The following is a 16,436-nucleotide window of genomic DNA, read 5'->3' as shown; positions in this document are numbered from 1 at the left end:
AAGCCACTAGTTCTATCCGGCCAAGAGTCACTGTTCCCCGGCCTTACTTGGCAGTAGGTCCCGGGGAGGAATAATGCCCATGGAAGTAGGAGCTCCTACTTCCAAAGGGGCAAGTCAGCGGGAGAAGCCACTTGGCCTACCCGGCCAAGAGTCACTGTTCCCCGGCCACTCTTGGCAGTAGGTCCCGGGGAGGAATAATGCCCATGGAAGTAGGAGCTCCTACTTCCAAAGGGGCAAGTCAGCGGGAGAAGCCACTAGTTCTATCCGGCCAAGAGTCACTGTTCCCCGGCTACACTTGGCAGTAGGTCCCGGGGAGGAATAATGCCCATGGAAGTAGGAGCTACTACCTCCAAAGGGTGAAGACACTTGGCTCTAAGTCCCCGAGAGGTATACTGCCCATGGGAGTAAGAGCTCCTACTTCCAAAGGGGCAAGTCAGCGGGAGAAGCCACTTGGCCTACCCGGCCAAGAGTCACTGTTCCCCGGCCACACTTGGCAGTAGGTCCCGGGGAGGAATAATGCCCATGGAAGTAAGAGCTCCTACTTCCATAGGGGCAAGTCAGCGGGAGCAGCCACTTGGCCTATCCGGCCAAGTGTCACTGTTCCCCGGCCACACTTGGCTGTAGGTCCCGGAGAGGAATAATGCCCATGGAAGTAAGAGCTCCTACCTCCAAAGGGTGAAGACACTTGGCTCTAAGTCCCCGAGAGGTATACTGCCCATGGAAGTGAGAGCTCCTACTTCCAAAGGGGCAAGTCAGCGGGAGAAGCCACTTGGCCTATCCGGCCAAGAGTCACTGTTCCCCGGCCACACTTGGCAGTAGGTCCCGGGGAGGAATAATGCCCATGGAAGTAAGAGCTCCTACTTCCATAGGGGCAAGTCAGCGGGAGAAGCCACTTGGCCTATCCGGCCAAGAGTCACTGTTCCCCGGCCACACTTGGCAGTAGGTCCCGGGGAGGAATAATGCCCATGGAAGTAGGAGCTCCAACTTCCAAAGGGGCAAGTCAGCGGGAGAAGCCACTTGGCCTATCCGGCCACATGTCACTGTCCCCCGGCCACTCTTGGCTGTAGGTCCCGGGGAGGAATAATGCCCATGGAAGTAGGAGCTCCTACTTCCAAAGGGGCAAGTCAGCGGGAGAAGCCACTTGGACTATCCGGCCAAGAGTCACTGTTCCCCGGCCACACTTGGCAGTATGTCCCGGGGAGGAATAATGCCCATGGAAGTGGGAGCTCCTACTTCCAAAGGGGCAAGTCGGCGGGAGAAGCCACTTGGCCTATCCGGCCAAGAGTCACTGTTCCCCGGCCACACTTGGCAGTAGGTCCCGGGGAGGAATAATGCCCATGGAAGTAGGAGCTCCTACTTCCAAAGGGGCAAGTCAGCGGGAGAAGCCACTTGGCCTATCCGGCCAAGAGTCACTGTTCCCCGGCCACTCTTGGCAGTAGGTCCCGGGGAGGAATAATGCCCATGGAAGTAGGAGCTCCTACTTCCAAAGGGGCAAGTCAGCGGGAGAAGCCACTAGTTCTATCCGGCCAAGAGTCACTGTTCCCCGGCTACACTTGGCAGTAGGTCCCGGGGAGGAATAATGCCCATGGAAGTAGGAGCTCCTACTTCCAAAGGGGCAAGTCAGCGGGAGAAGCCACTTGGCCTATCCGGCCAAGAGTCACTGTTCCCCGGCCACACTTGGCAGTAGGTCCCGGGGAGGAATAATGCCCATGGAATTAGGAGCTCCTACTTCCAAAGGGGCAAGTCAGCGGGAGAAGCCACTTGGCCTACCCGGCCAAGAGTCACTGTTCCCCGGCCACACTTGGCAGTAGGTCCCGGGGAGGAATAATGCCCATGGAAGTAGGAGCTCCTACCTCCAAAGGGGCAAGTCAGCGGGAGAAGCCACTTGGCCTATCCGGCCAAGAGTCACTGTTCCCCGGCCACACTTGGCAGTAGGTCCCGGGGAGGAATAATGCCCATGGAAGTAAGAGCTCCTACTTCCAAAGGGGCAAGTCAGCGGGAGAAGCCACTTGGCCTATCCGGCCACATGTCACTGTCCCCCGGCCAAGCTTGGCTGTAGGTCCCGGGGAGGAATAATGCCCATGGAAGTAGGAGCTCCTACTTCCAAAGGGGCAAGTCAGCGGGAGAAGCCACTAGTTCTATCCGGCCAAGAGTCACTGTTCCCCGGCAACACTTGGCAGTAGGTCCCGGGGAGGAATAATGCCCATGGAAGTAGGAGCTACCACCTCCAAAGGGTGAAGACACTTGGCTCTAAGTCCCCGAGAGGTATACTGCCCATGGGAGTAAGAGCTCCTACTTCCAAAGGGGCAAGTCAGCGGGAGAAGCCACTTGGCCTATCCGGCCAAGAGTCACTGTTCCCCGGCCACACTTGGCAGTAGGTCCCGGGGAGGAATAATGCCCATGGAAGTAGGAGCTCCTACTTCCAAAGGGGCAAGTCAGCGGGAGAAGCCACTTGGGCTATCCGGCCACATGTCACTGTCCCCCGGCCACACTTGGCAGTAGGTCCCGGGGAGGAATAATGCCCATGGAAGTAAGAGCTCCTACTTCCAAAGGGGCAAGTCAGCGGGAGAAGCCACTTGGCCTAACCGGCCACATGTCACTGTCCCCCGGCCACACTTGGCAGTAGGTCCCGGGGAGGAATAATGCCCATGGAAGTAAGAGCTCCTACTTCCAAAGGGGCAAGTCAGCGGGAGCAGCCACTTGGCCTATCCGGCCAAGAGTCACTGTTCCCCGGCCACACTTGGCAGTAGGTCCCGGGGAGGAATAATGCCCATGGAAGTAGGAGCTCCTACTTCCAAAGGGGCAAGTCAGCGGGAGCAGCCACTTGGCCTATCCGTCCAAGAGTCACTGTTCCCCGGCCACACTTGGCTGTAGGTCCCGGGGAGGAATAATGCCCATGGAAGTAGGAGCTCCTACTTCCAAAGGGGCAAGTCAGCGGGAGAAGCCACTAGTTCTATCCGGCCAAGAGTCACTGTCCCCCGGCCACACTTGGCAGTAGGTCCCGGGGAGGAATAATGCCCATGGAAGTAGGAGCTACCACCTCCAAAGGGTGAAGACACTTGGCTCTAAGTCCCCGAGAGGTATACTGCCCATGGGAGTAAGAGCTCCTACTTCCAAAGGGGCAAGTCAGCGGGAGAAGCCACTTGGCCTATCCGGCCAAGAGTCACTGTTCCCCGGCCACACTTGGCAGTAGGTCCCGGGGAGGAATAATGCCCATGGAAGTAGGAGCTCCTACTTCCAAAGGGGCAAGTCAGCGGGAGAAGCCACTTGGGCTATCCGGCCACATGTCACTGTCCCCCGGCCACACTTGGCAGTAGGTCCCGGGGAGGAATAATGCCCATGGAAGTAAGAGCTCCTACTTCCAAAGGGGCAAGTCAGCGGGAGAAGCCACTTGGCCTAACCGGCCACATGTCACTGTCCCCCGGCCACACTTGGCAGTAGGTCCCGGGGAGGAATAATGCCCATGGAAGTAAGAGCTCCTACTTCCAAAGGGGCAAGTCAGCGGGAGCAGCCACTTGGCCTATCCGGCCAAGAGTCACTGTTCCCCGGCCACACTTGGCAGTAGGTCCCGGGGAGGAATAATGCCCATGGAAGTAGGAGCTCCTACTTCCAAAGGGGCAAGTCAGCGGGAGCAGCCACTTGGCCTATCCGTCCAAGAGTCACTGTTCCCCGGCCACACTTGGCTGTAGGTCCCGGGGAGGAATAATGCCCATGGAAGTAAGAGCTCCTACTTCCAAAGGGGCAAGTCAGCGGGAGAAGCCACTTGGCCTATCCGGCCACATGTCACTGTCCCCCGGCCACACTTGGCAGTAGGTCCCGGGGAGGAATAATGCCCATGGAAGTAGGAGCTACTACCTCCAAAGAGTGAAGACACTTGGCTCTAAGTCCCCGAGAGGTATAGTGCCCATGGAAGTAAGAGCTCCTACTTCCAAAGGGGCAAGTCAGCGGGAGAAGCCACTTGGCCTATCCGGCCAAGAGTCACTGTTCCCCGGCCACACTTGGCAGTAGGTCCCGGAGAGGAATAATGCCCATGGAAGTAGGAGCTCCTACTTCCAAAGGGGCAAGTCAGCGGGAGAAGCCACTTGGCATATCCGGCCAAGAGTCACTGTTCCCCGGCCACACTTGGCAGTAGGTCCCGGGGAGGAATAATGCCCATGGAAGTAGGAGCTCCTACTTCCAAAGGGGCAAGTCAGCGGGAGAAGCCACTTGGCCTATCCGGCCACATGTCACTGTCCCCCGGCCACTCTTGGCAGTAGGTCCCGGGGAGGAATAATGCCCATGGAAGTAGGAGCTCCTACTTCCAAAGGGGCTAATCAGCGGGAGAAGCCACTTGGCCTACCCAGGCAAGAGTCACTGTTCCCCGGCCACACTTGGCAGTAGGTCCCGGGGAGGAATAATGCCCATGGAAGTAGGAGCTCCTACTTCCAAAGGGTCAAGTCAGCGGGAGAAGCCACTTGGCCTATCCGGCCAAGAGTCACTGTTCCCCGGCCACACTTGGCAGTAGGTCCCGGGGAGGAATAATGCCCATGGAAGTAGGAGCTCCTACTTCCAAAGGGGCAAGTCAGCGGGAGAAGCCACTTGGCATATCCGGCCAAGAGTCACTGTTCCCCGGCCACACTTGGCAGTAGGTCCCGGGGAGGAATAATGCCCATGGAAGTAGGAGCTCCTACTTCCAAAGGGGCAAGTCAGCGGGAGAAGCCACTTGGCCTATCCGGCCACATGTCACTGTCCCCCGGCCACTCTTGGCAGTAGGTCCCGGGGAGGAATAATGCCCATGGAAGTAGGAGCTCCTACTTCCAAAGGGGCAAGTCAGCGGGAGAAGCCACTTGGCCTACCCAGGCAAGAGTCACTGTTCCCCGGCCACACTTGGCAGTAGGTCCCGGGGAGGAATAATGCCCATGGAAGTAGGAGCTCCTACTTCCAAAGGGTCAAGTCAGCGGGAGAAGCCACTTGGCCTATCCGGCCAAGAGTCACTGTTCCCCGGCCACACTTGGCAGTAGGTCCCGGGGAGGAATAATGCCCATGGAAGTAGGAGCTCCTACTTCCAAAGGGGCAAGTCAGCGGGAGAAGCCACTTGGCCTATCCGAACAAGAGTCACTGTTCCCCGGCCACACTTGGCAGGAGGTCCCGGGGAGGAATAATGCCCATGGAAGTAGGAGCTACTACCTCCAAAGGGTGAAGACACTTGGCTCTAAGTCCCCGAGAGGTATAGTGCCCATGGAAGTAGGAGCTCCTACTTCCAAAGGGGCAAGTCAGCGGGAGAAGCAACTTGGCCTATCCGGCCAAGAGTCACTGTTCCCCGGCCACACTTGGCAGGAGGTCCCGGGGAGGAATAATGCCCATGGAAGTAGGAGCTCCTACTTCCAAAGGGTCAAGTCAGCGGGAGAAGCCACTTGGCCTATCCGGCCAAGAGTCACTGTTCCCCGGCCACACTTGGCAGTAGGTCCCGGGGAGGAATAATGCCCATGGAAGTAGGAGCTCCTACTTCCAAAGGGGAAAGTAAGCGGGAGAAGCCACTTGGCCTATCCGGCCAAGAGTCACTGTTCCCCGGCCACACTTGGCAGTAGGTCCCGGGGAGGAATAATGCCCATGGAAGTAGGAGCTCCTACTTCCAAAGGGGCAAGTCAGCGGGAGAAGCCACTTGGCCTATCCGGCCAAGAGTCACTGTTCCCCGGCCACACTTGGCAGGAGGTCCCGGGGAGGAATAATGCCCATGGAAGTAGGAGCTCCTACTTCCAAAGGGGCAAGTCAGCGGGAGAAGCCACTTGGGCTATCCGGCCACATGTCACTGTCCCCCGGCAACACTTGGCAGTAGGTCCCGGGGAGGAATAATGCCCATGGAAGTAAGAGCTCCTACTTCCAAAGGGGCAAGTCAGCGGGAGAAGCCACTTGGCCTATCCGGCCACATGTCACTGTTCCCCGGCCACACTTGGCAGTAGGTCCCGGGGAGGAATAATGACCATGGAAGTAAGAGCTCCTACTTCCAAAGGGGCAAGTCAGCGGGAGAAGCCACTTGGCCTATCCGGCCAAGAGTCACTGTTCCCCGGCCACACTTGGCAGTAGGTCCCGGGGAGGAATAATGCCCATGGAAGTAAGAGCTCCTACTTCCATAGGGGCAAGTCAGCGGGAGAAGCCACTTGGCCTATCCGGCCAAGAGTCACTGTTCCCCGGCTACACTTGGCAGTAGGTCCCGGGGAGGAATAATGACCATGGAAGTAAGAGCTCCTACTTCCAAAGGGGCAAGTCAGCGGGAGAAGCCACTTGGCCTATCCGGCCAAGAGTCACTGTTCCCCGGCCACACTTGGCAGTAGGTCCCGGGGAGGAATAATGCCCATGGAAGTAAGAGCTCCTACTTCCAAAGGGGCAAGTCAGCGGGAGAAGCCACTTGGCCTATCCGGCCAAGAGTCACTGTTCCCCGGCCACACTTGGCAGTAGGTCCCGGGGAGGAATAATGCCCATGGAAGTAGGAGCTCCTACTTCCAAAGGGGCAAGTCAGCGGGAGAAGCCACTTGGCCTATCCGGCAAAGAGTCACTGTTCCCCGGCTACACTTGGCAGTAGGTCCCGGGGAGGAATAATGCCCATGGAAGTAGGAGCTCCTACTTCCAAAGGGGCAAGTCAGCGGGAGAAGCCACTTGGCCTATCCGAACAAGAGTCACTGTTCCCCGGCCACACTTGGCAGGAGGTCCCGGGGAGGAATAATGCCCATGGAAGTAGGAGCTACTACCTCCAAAGGGTGAAGACACTTGGCTCTAAGTCCCCGAGAGGTATAGTGCCCATGGAAGTAGGAGCTCCTACTTCCAAAGGGGCAAGTCAGCGGGAGAAGCAACTTGGCCTATCCGGCCAAGAGTCACTGTTCCCCGGCCACACTTGGCAGGAGGTCCCGGGGAGGAATAATGCCCATGGAAGTAGGAGCTCCTACTTCCAAAGGGTCAAGTCAGCGGGAGAAGCCACTTGGCCTATCCGGCCAAGAGTCACTGTTCCCCGGCCACACTTGGCAGTAGGTCCCGGGGAGGAATAATGCCCATGGAAGTAGGAGCTCCTACTTCCAAAGGGGAAAGTAAGCGGGAGAAGCCACTTGGCCTATCCGGCCAAGAGTCACTGTTCCCCGGCCACACTTGGCAGTAGGTCCCGGGGAGGAATAATGCCCATGGAAGTAGGAGCTCCTACTTCCAAAGGGGCAAGTCAGCGGGAGAAGCCACTTGGCCTATCCGGCCAAGAGTCACTGTTCCCCGGCTACACTTGGCAGTAGGTCCCGGGGAGGAATAATGACCATGGAAGTAAGAGCTCCTACTTCCAAAGGGGCAAGTCAGCGGGAGAAGCCACTTGGCCTATCCGGCCAAGAGTCACTGTTCCCCGGCCACACTTGGCAGTAGGTCCCGGGGAGGAATAATGCCCATGGAAGTAAGAGCTCCTACTTCCAAAGGGGCAAGTCAGCGGGAGAAGCCACTTGGCCTATCCGGCCAAGAGTCACTGTTCCCCGGCCACACTTGGCAGTAGGTCCCGGGGAGGAATAATGCCCATGGAAGTAGGAGCTCCTACTTCCAAAGGGGCAAGTCAGCGGGAGAAGCCACTTGGCCTATCCGGCAAAGAGTCACTGTTCCCCGGCTACACTTGGCAGTAGGTCCCGGGGAGGAATAATGACCATGGAAGTAAGAGCTCCTACTTCCAAAGGGGCAAGTCAGCGGGAGAAGCCACTTGGCCTATCCGGCCAAGAGTCACTGTTCCCCGGCCACACTTGGCAGTAGGTCCCGGGGAGGAATAATGCCCATGGAAGTAAGAGCTCCTACTTCCAAAGGGGCAAGTCAGCGGGAGAAGCCACTTGGCCTATCCGGCCAAGAGTCACTGTTCCCCGGCCACACTTGGCAGTAGGTCCCGGGGAGGAATAATGCCCATGGAAGTAGGAGCTCCTACTTCCAAAGGGGCAAGTCAGCGGGAGAAGCCACTTGGCCTATCCGGCCAAGAGTCACTGTCCCCCGGCCACACTTGGCAGTAGGTCCCGGGGAGGAATAATGCCCATGGAAGTAGGAGCTCCTACTTCCAAAGGGGCAAGTCAGCGGGAGAAGCCACTTCGCCTACCCGGCCAAGTGTCACTGTCCCCCGGCCAGACTTGGCGGCAAGTCCCGGGGAGGAATAATGCCCATGGAAGTAGGAGCTCCTACTTCCAAAGGGGCAAGTCAGCGGGAGAAGCCACTTCGCCTACCCGGCCAAGTGTCACTGTCCCCCGGCCAGACTTGGCGGCAAGTCCCGGGGAGGAATAATGCCCATGGAAGTAGGAGCTCACTTGGCTCTAAGTCTTCGAGAGGTATAATGCCCATGGAAGTAAGAGCTCCTACTTCCAAAGGGGCAAGTCAGCGGGAGAAGCCACTTCGCCTACCCGGCCAAGTGTCACTGTCCCCCGGCCAGACTTGGCGGCAAGTCCCGGGGAGGAATAATGCCCATGGAAGTAGGAGCTCCTACTTCCAAAGGGGCAAGTCAGCGGGAGAAGCCACTTCGCCTACCCGGCCAAGTGTCACTGTCCCCCGGCCAGACTTGGCGGCAAGTCCCGGGGAGGAATAATGCCCATGGAAGTAGGAGCTCCTACTTCCAAAGGGGCAAGTCAGCGGGAGAAGCCACTTCGCCTACCCGGCCAAGTGTCACTGTCCCCCGGCCAGACTTGGCGGCAAGTCCCGGGGAGGAATAATGCCCATGGAAGTAGGAGCTCACTTGGCTCTAAGTCTTCGAGAGGTATAATGCCCATGGAAGTAAGAGCTCCTACTTCCAAAGGGGCAAGTCAGCGGGAGAAGCCACTTCGCCTACCCGGCCAAGTGTCACTGTCCCCCGGCCAGACTTGGCGGCAAGTCCCGGGGAGGAATAATGCCCCATGGAGCTCGGGCAGACTAGAAGTAACCTCGTCTGCCAGCTGGAGGGCGCCCTTCCCGGAGCGGAGGGGACCCCCTTGGCCACAAAGTGCAAGCCGAGTTTGGAGCTCGAAACCCGGCCACGCTTGGTCGTAGGTCCCGGTGAGGAACATGGCCATGGAAGTCGGAGCTCAAACCTCCAAATTGACCTCAGCGGGAGCACTTGCTGAGGCTGCCCGGGCATGGGTTACTGTTCCCCGGGCACACTTGGTCGTAGGTCCAAGTGTGGAACGTGTCCATGGAAGTTGAAGTGAAGAGAACCGCGAAAGGGAGTTTTTGCGCGAAGCCGCGGCCGAGGAGGGCTCACCGATCCCGGCGTGATTTCTGCCAGGCCCGGTACCCAAACCGAACTCCGCATGGTGGCTGGATCCGCGACCCTGGAACCCTGGGCCGGGAGCCTAGGGGCGAGAGGGGCCCCATGGAGCTCGGGCAGACTAGAAGTACCCTCGTCTGCCCGCTGGAGGGCGCCCTTCCCGGAGCGGAGGGGACCCCCCAAGCGACCAAGTGCAAGCCGAGTTTGGAGCTCGAAACCCGGCCACACTTGGTAGTATGTCCCGGTGAGGAACATGCCCATGGAAGTAAGAGCTCAGCGGGAGCAGCCACTCAGGCTACCCGGGAATGTGTCACTGTCCCCCGGCCAAGACTTGGCGGCAAGTCCCGGGGAGGAATAGTGCCCATGGAAGTAGCTCAGCGGGAGCAGCCACTCAGGCTACCCGGGAATGTGTCACTGTCCCCCGGCCAAGACTTGGCGGCAAGTCCCGGGGAGGAATAGTGCTCATGGAAGTAGCTCAGCGGGAGCAGCTGCTGAGGCTACCCGGGAATGTGTCACTGTCCCTGGGCCACACTTGGTCGTTGGTTCCTGATGAGGAACATGCCCATGGAAGTAAGAGTTCAGCGGGAGAAGCCGCTCAAGCTACCCGGGAATGTGTCACTGTCCCCCGGCCAGACTTGGCGGCAGGTCCCGGGGAGGAACAGTGCCCATGGAAGTCGGAGCTCCAACCTCCAAGTTGACCTCAGCGGGAGCACTTGCTGAGGCTACCCGGGCATGGGCGACTGTTCCCCGGCCACACTTGGTCGGAGGTCCCGGTGTGGAACATGCCCATGGAAGTTGAAGGGAAGAGAACCGCGAAAGGGAGTTTGGAGGCTGAGCCGCGGCCGAGGAGGTCTCACCGATCCCGGCGTGATTCCAGCCAGGCCCGGTACCCTATACCGAACTCGACAGGGTGGCTGTATCCGGGACCCTGGAACCCTGGGCGGGGAGCCTAGGGGCGAGAGGGGCCCCATGGAGCTCGGGCAGACTAGAAGTACCCTCGTCTGCCCGCTGGAGGGCGCCCTTCCCGGAGCGGAGGGGACCCCCCAAGCGACCAAGTGCAAGCCGAGTTTGGAGCTCGAAACCCGGCCACACTTGGTAGTATGTCCCGGTGAGGAACATGCCCATGGAAGTAAGAGCTCAGCGGGAGCAGCCACTCAGGCTACCCGGGAATGTGTCACTGTCCCCCGGCCAAGACTTGGCGGCAAGTCCCGGGGAGGAATAGTGCCCATGGAAGTAGCTCAGCGGGAGCAGCCACTCAGGCTACCCGGGAATGTGTCACTGTCCCCCGGCCAAGACTTGGCGGCAAGTCCCGGGGAGGAATAGTGCTCATGGAAGTAGCTCAGCGGGAGCAGCTGCTGAGGCTACCCAAAAATGTGTCACTGTCCCTGGGCCACACTTGGTCGTTGGTTCCTGATGAGGAACATGCCCATGGAAGTAAGAGTTCAGCGGGAGAAGCCGCTCAGGCTACCCGGGAATGTGTCACTGTCCCTCGGCCAGACTTGGCGGCAGGTCCCGGGGAGGAATAGTGCCCATGGAAGTCGGAGCTCCAACCTCCAAGTTGACCTAAGCGGGAGCAGCCGCTGAGGCTACCCGGGCATGGGTGACTGTTCCCCGGCCACACTTGGTCGGAGGTCCCGGTGTGGAACATGCCCATGGAAGTTGAAGGGAAGAGAACCGCGAAAGGGAGTTTGGAGGCTGAGCCGCGGCCGAGGAGGTCTCACCGATCCCGGCGTGATTCCAGCCAGGCCCGGTACCCTATACCGAACTCTACAGGGTGGCTGTATCCGGGACCCTGGAACCCTGGGCGGGGAGCCTAGGGGCGAGAGGGGCCCCATGGAGCTCGGGCAGACTAGAAGTACCCTCGTCTGCCCGCTGGAGGGCGCCCTTCCCGGAGCGGAGGGGACCCCCAAGCGACCAAGTGCAAGCCGAGTTTGGAGCTCGAAACCCGGCCACACTTGGTAGTATGTCCCGGTGAGGAACATGCCCATGGAAGTAAGAGCTCAGCGGGAGCAGCCACTCAGGCTACCCGGGAATGTGTCACTGTCCCCCGGCCAAGACTTGGCGGCAAGTCCCGGGGAGGAATAGTGCCCATGGAAGTAGCTCAGCGGGAGCAGCCGCTCAGGCTACCCGGGAATGTGTCACTGTCCCCCGGCCAGACTTGGCGGCAGGTCCCGGGGAGGAATAGTGCTCATGGAAGTAGCTCAGCGGGAGCAGCTGCTGAGGCTACCCGGGAATGTGTCACTGTCCCTGGGCCACACTTGGTCGTTGGTTCCTGATGAGGAACATGCCCATGGAAGTAAGAGTTCAGCGGGAGCAGCCGCTCAGGGCTACCCGGGAATGTGTCACTGTCCCCCGGCCAGACTTGGCGGCAGGTCCCGGGGAGGAATAGTGCCCATGGAAGTCGGAGCTCCAGCCTCCAAGTTGACCTCAGCGGGAGCAGCCGCTGAGGCTACCCGGGCATGGGTGACTGTTCCCCGGCCACACTTGGTCGGAGGTCCCGGTGTGGAACATGCCCATGGAAGTTGAAGGGAAGAGAACCGCGAAAGGGAGTTTGGAGGCTGAGCCGCGGCCGAGGAGGTCTCACCGATCCCGGCGTGATTCCAGCCAGGCCCGGTACCCTATACCGAACTCGACAGGGTGGCTGTATCCGGGACCCTGGAACCCTGGGCGGGGAGCCTAGGGGCGAGAGGGGCCCCATGGAGCTCGGGCAGACTAGAAGTACCCTCGTCTGCCCGCTGGAGGGCGCCCTTCCCGGAGCGGAGGGGACCCCCCAAGCGACCAAGTGCAAGCCGAGTTTGGAGCTCGAAACCCGGCCACACTTGGTAGTTGGTCCCGGTGAGGAACATGCCCATGGAAGTAAGAGCTCAGCGGGAGCAGCCACTCAGGCTACCCGGCAATGTGTCACTGTCCCCCGGCCAAGACTTGGCGGCAAGTCCCGGGGAGGAATAGTGCCCATGGAAGTAGCTCAGCGGGAGCAGCTGCTGAGGCTACCCGGGAATGTGTCACTGTCCCCCGGCCAGACTTGGCGGCAGGTCCCGGGGAGGAATAGTGCTCATGGAAGTAGCTCAGCGGGAGCAGCTGCTGAGGCTACCCGGGAATGTGTCACTGTCCCTGGGCAACACTTGGTCGTTGGTTCCTGATGAGGAACATGCCCATGGAAGTAAGAGTTCAGCGGGAGAAGCCGCTCAAGCTACCCGGGAATGTGTCACTGTCCCCCGGCCAGACTTGGCGGCAGGTCCCGGGGAGGAACAGTGCCCATGGAAGTCGGAGCTCCAACCTCCAAGTTGACCTCAGCGGGAGCACTTGCTGAGGCTACCCGGGCATGGGCGACTGTTCCCCGGCCACACTTGGTCGGAGGTCCCGGTGTGGAACATGCCCATGGAAGTTGAAGGGAAGAGAACCGCGAAAGGGAGTTTGGAGGCTGAGCCGCGGCCGAGGAGGTCTCACCGATCCCGGCGTGATTCCAGCCAGGCCCGGTACCCTATACCGAACTCGGCAGGGTGGCTGTATCCGGGACCCTGGAACCCTGGGCGGGGAGCCTAGGGGCGAGAGGGGCCCCATGGAGCTCGGGCAGACTAGAAGTACCCTCGTCTGCCCGCTGGAGGGCGCCCTTCCCGGAGCGGAGGGGACCCCCAAGCGACCAAGTGCAAGCCGAGTTTGGAGCTCGAAACCCGGCCACACTTGGTAGTATGTCCCGGTGAGGAACATGCCCATGGAAGTAAGAGCTCAGCGGGAGCAGCCACTCAGGCTACCCGGGAATGTGTCACTGTCCCCCGGCCAAGACTTGGCGGCAAGTCCCGGGGAGGAATAGTGCCCATGGAAGTAGCTCAGCGGGAGCAGCCGCTCAGGCTACCCGGGAATGTGTCACTGTCCCCCGGCCAGACTTGGCGGCAGGTCCCGGGGAGGAATAGTGCTCATGGAAGTAGCTCAGCGGGAGCAGCTGCTGAGGCTACCCGGGAATGTGTCACTGTCCATGGGCCACACTTGGTCGTTGGTTCCTGATGAGGAACATGCCCATGGAAGTAAGAGTTCAGCGGGAGCAGCCGCTCAGGGCTACCCGGGAATGTGTCACTGTCCCCCGGCCAGACTTGGCGGCAGGTCCCGGGGAGGAATAGTGCCCATGGAAGTCGGAGCTCCAGCCTCCAAGTTGACCTCAGCGGGAGCAGCCGCTGAGGCTACCCGGGCATGGGTGACTGTTCCCCGGCCACACTTGGTCGGAGGTCCCGGTGTGGAACATGCCCATGGAAGTTGAAGGGAAGAGAACCGCGAAAGGGAGTTTGGAGGCTGAGCCGCGGCCGAGGAGGTCTCACCGATCCCGGCGTGATTCCAGCCAGGCCCGGTACCCTATACCGAACTCGACAGGGTGGCTGTATCCGGGACCCTGGAACCCTGGGCGGGGAGCCTAGGGGCGAGAGGGGCCCCATGGAGCTCGGGCAGACTAGAAGTACCCTCGTCTGCCCGCTGGAGGGCGCCCTTCCCGGAGCGGAGGGGACCCCCCAAGCGACCAAGTGCAAGCCGAGTTTGGAGCTCGAAACCCGGCCACACTTGGTAGTTGGTCCCGGTGAGGAACATGCCCATGGAAGTAAGAGCTCAGCGGGAGCAGCCACTCAGGCTACCCGGCAATGTGTCACTGTCCCCCGGCCAAGACTTGGCGGCAAGTCCCGGGGAGGAATAGTGCCCATGGAAGTAGCTCAGCGGGAGCAGCCACTCAGGCTACACGGGAATGTGTCACTGTCCCTCGGCCACACTTGGTCGTAGGTCCCGGTGAGGAACATGCCCATGGAAGTCGGAGCTCCAACCTCCAACCGGGTGAAGCCTCCGAGAGCTAGCCGGGAATAGGGCGCCAATCCCGGCTACCGCCCTCCAGGCTTGCCCCGGTCGAAAGACCTACGTCCTCGCACCAGCACAAGCGCAAAAATTTTCTAAGTGTGGGAGAACCGAGGACCCGCCCGGTGGCACTCTGCCTCTCGCTGCCGCCCTCCTGGAAGCGTCCTCGGTCACTGTGTGTGCGGCAGATATCAGAGCTCCGGAAAGGTGAAAAAGAACCGGTAAGAGGGCGAATCCGGCAGCTCCCTGCCGGGCGAGGACCACCGCGAGCGGCGGGGACGTCAGACGGGAGACGCGCGGCGGACCTTCCGTCGGAGTGCCTGGGATTTTGACCTCGGAGAAGTTCGAAAAAATTATGCGGTCGGAGCTGTCTGCCTTGGCCGGGGAAGGCTCACCGCCGGCGGCTGCCAACCCCTGGCTTGCCCGCTGGATGCCCTTTCGGAGGCTGCTGAAAAAGAACTGTCAGGCGGGCACCTCTCGGAAGAACCGCAGACCAAAACGACCGGTAAAAATTTTGGGCGATCCGACACGTAGTGCACCTTCGGCGGCAGAGAAAAGCAGCAAAAATACCGGTCAGAGAAGGGGAGTTTTGGTCGACTCTGCCAGGTTTTTGCACTAAGTCAGATCCGTAATGCCAGCGGGACTGAGTCGCTTTTGCGTGCCGTGGTCCTGGAGGCCTGCTCGGACAGAGCGGTCCTTCGGGTCCCGCGGGAAGGGGCATTTCATGTTCCTCTGCGGGAGGTGATCCATTTTCTGCGGGAAATGGCGAGCCCCTTCGGCTACAAGAGTGTGTAGGTCCCGCTCAACAGTCTACGTCCTTAACCATCGGGGACTTTGTAGATTTTGCCCAAAATCGCTCTCCGCAGAACAGAGCGTGAGGTCTCCGCGGCGGAGGCCGGAAAAGGTGCGAGGTGAGCGGCATGGTATGACTGGGCTCGTGCCGCTCACTGCTACCCGGAGCGTGGCGCCCTCCGGGTAAAAAGCTAGCCGGGGCGAGTAGGTGGGTTGACGGGCGCATAAGCAACGCCGTCCCCGCCGTACAAGGTGCCGGTGGCCTGGCGAACCACCGGCGTAAGGCTAGCCAGGGCGTACCGCGGGGCAGAGGGCGCATAAGCCACGCTCTCTCTCCATCCCACCAGCACAAGCGAAAAATTTTCAAAGTGTGGGAGAACCGGCTTCCCGACCGGTGGCACTCTGCCTCTCTCTGCCGCCCTCCTGGAAGCGTCCTCGGTCACTCGGAGTACGGCAGATTTAAGAGCTCCGGAATGGTGAAAAAGAACCGGAGAGAGGGCGACTCCGGCTTCTCTCTGCCGGGCGAGGACCACCGCAGGCGGCGGGGACCTCTGACAGGAGGCGGCGCTGCGGGCAGGCTTTCTAAGTGCCTGGGCTTTTGGCCTCGGCGAAAGTCGAAAAAATTATGCGGTCGGAGCTTTCTGCCCCGGCCGGGGAAGGCTCACCGCCGGCGGCTGCCAACCCCTGGCTTGCCCGCTGGATGCCCTTTCGGAGGCTGCTGAAAAAGAACTGTCAGGCGGGCACCTCTCGGAAGAACCGCAGACCAAAACGACCGGTAAAAATTTTGGGCGATCCGACCCGTAGTGCACCTTCGGCGGCAGAGAAAAGCAACAAAAATACCGGTCAGAGAAGGGGAGTTTTGGTCGACTCTGCCAGGTTTTTGCACTAAGTCAGATCCGTAATGCCAGCGGGACTGAGTCGCTTTTGCGTGCCGTGGTCCTGGAGGCCTGCTCGGACAGAGCGGTCCTGCGGGTCCCGCGGGAAGGGGCATTTCATGTTCCTCTGCGGGAGGTGATCCATTTTCTGCGGGAAATGGCGAGCCCCTTCGGCTACAAGAGTGTGTAGGTCCCGCTCAACAGTCTACGTCCTTAACCATCGGGGACTTTGTAGATTTTGCCCAAAATCGCTCTCCGCAGAACAGAGCGTGAGGTCTCCGCGGCGGAGGCCGGAAAAGGTGCGAGGTGAGCGGCATGGTATGACTGGGCTCGTGCCGCTCACTGCTACCCGGAGCGTGGCGCCCTCCGGGTAAAAGGCTAGCCGGGGCGAGTAGGTGGGATGACGGGCGCATAAGCAACGCCGTCCCCGCCGTACAAGGTGCCGGTGGCCTGGCGAACCACCGGCGTAAGGCTAGCCAGGGCGTACCGCGGGGCAGAGGGCGCATAAGCCACGCTCTCTCTCCATCCCACCAGCACAAGCGAAATATTTTCAAAGTGTGGGAGAACCGGCTTCCCGACCGGTGGCACTCTGCCTCTCGCTGCCGCCCTCCTGGAAGCGTCCTCGGTCACTCGGAGTACGGCAGATTTAAGAGCTCCGGAATGGTGAAAAAGAACCGGAGAGAGGGCGACTCCGGCTTCTCTCTGCCGGGCGAGGACCACCGCAGGCGGCG

The sequence above is a fragment of the Engystomops pustulosus genome, unplaced genomic scaffold, assembly GCF_040894005.1.
Source record: "Engystomops pustulosus unplaced genomic scaffold, aEngPut4.maternal MAT_SCAFFOLD_144, whole genome shotgun sequence".
Taxonomy (NCBI): domain Eukaryota; kingdom Metazoa; phylum Chordata; class Amphibia; order Anura; family Leptodactylidae; genus Engystomops; species Engystomops pustulosus.
This window is presented reverse-complemented; position numbering follows the sequence as displayed.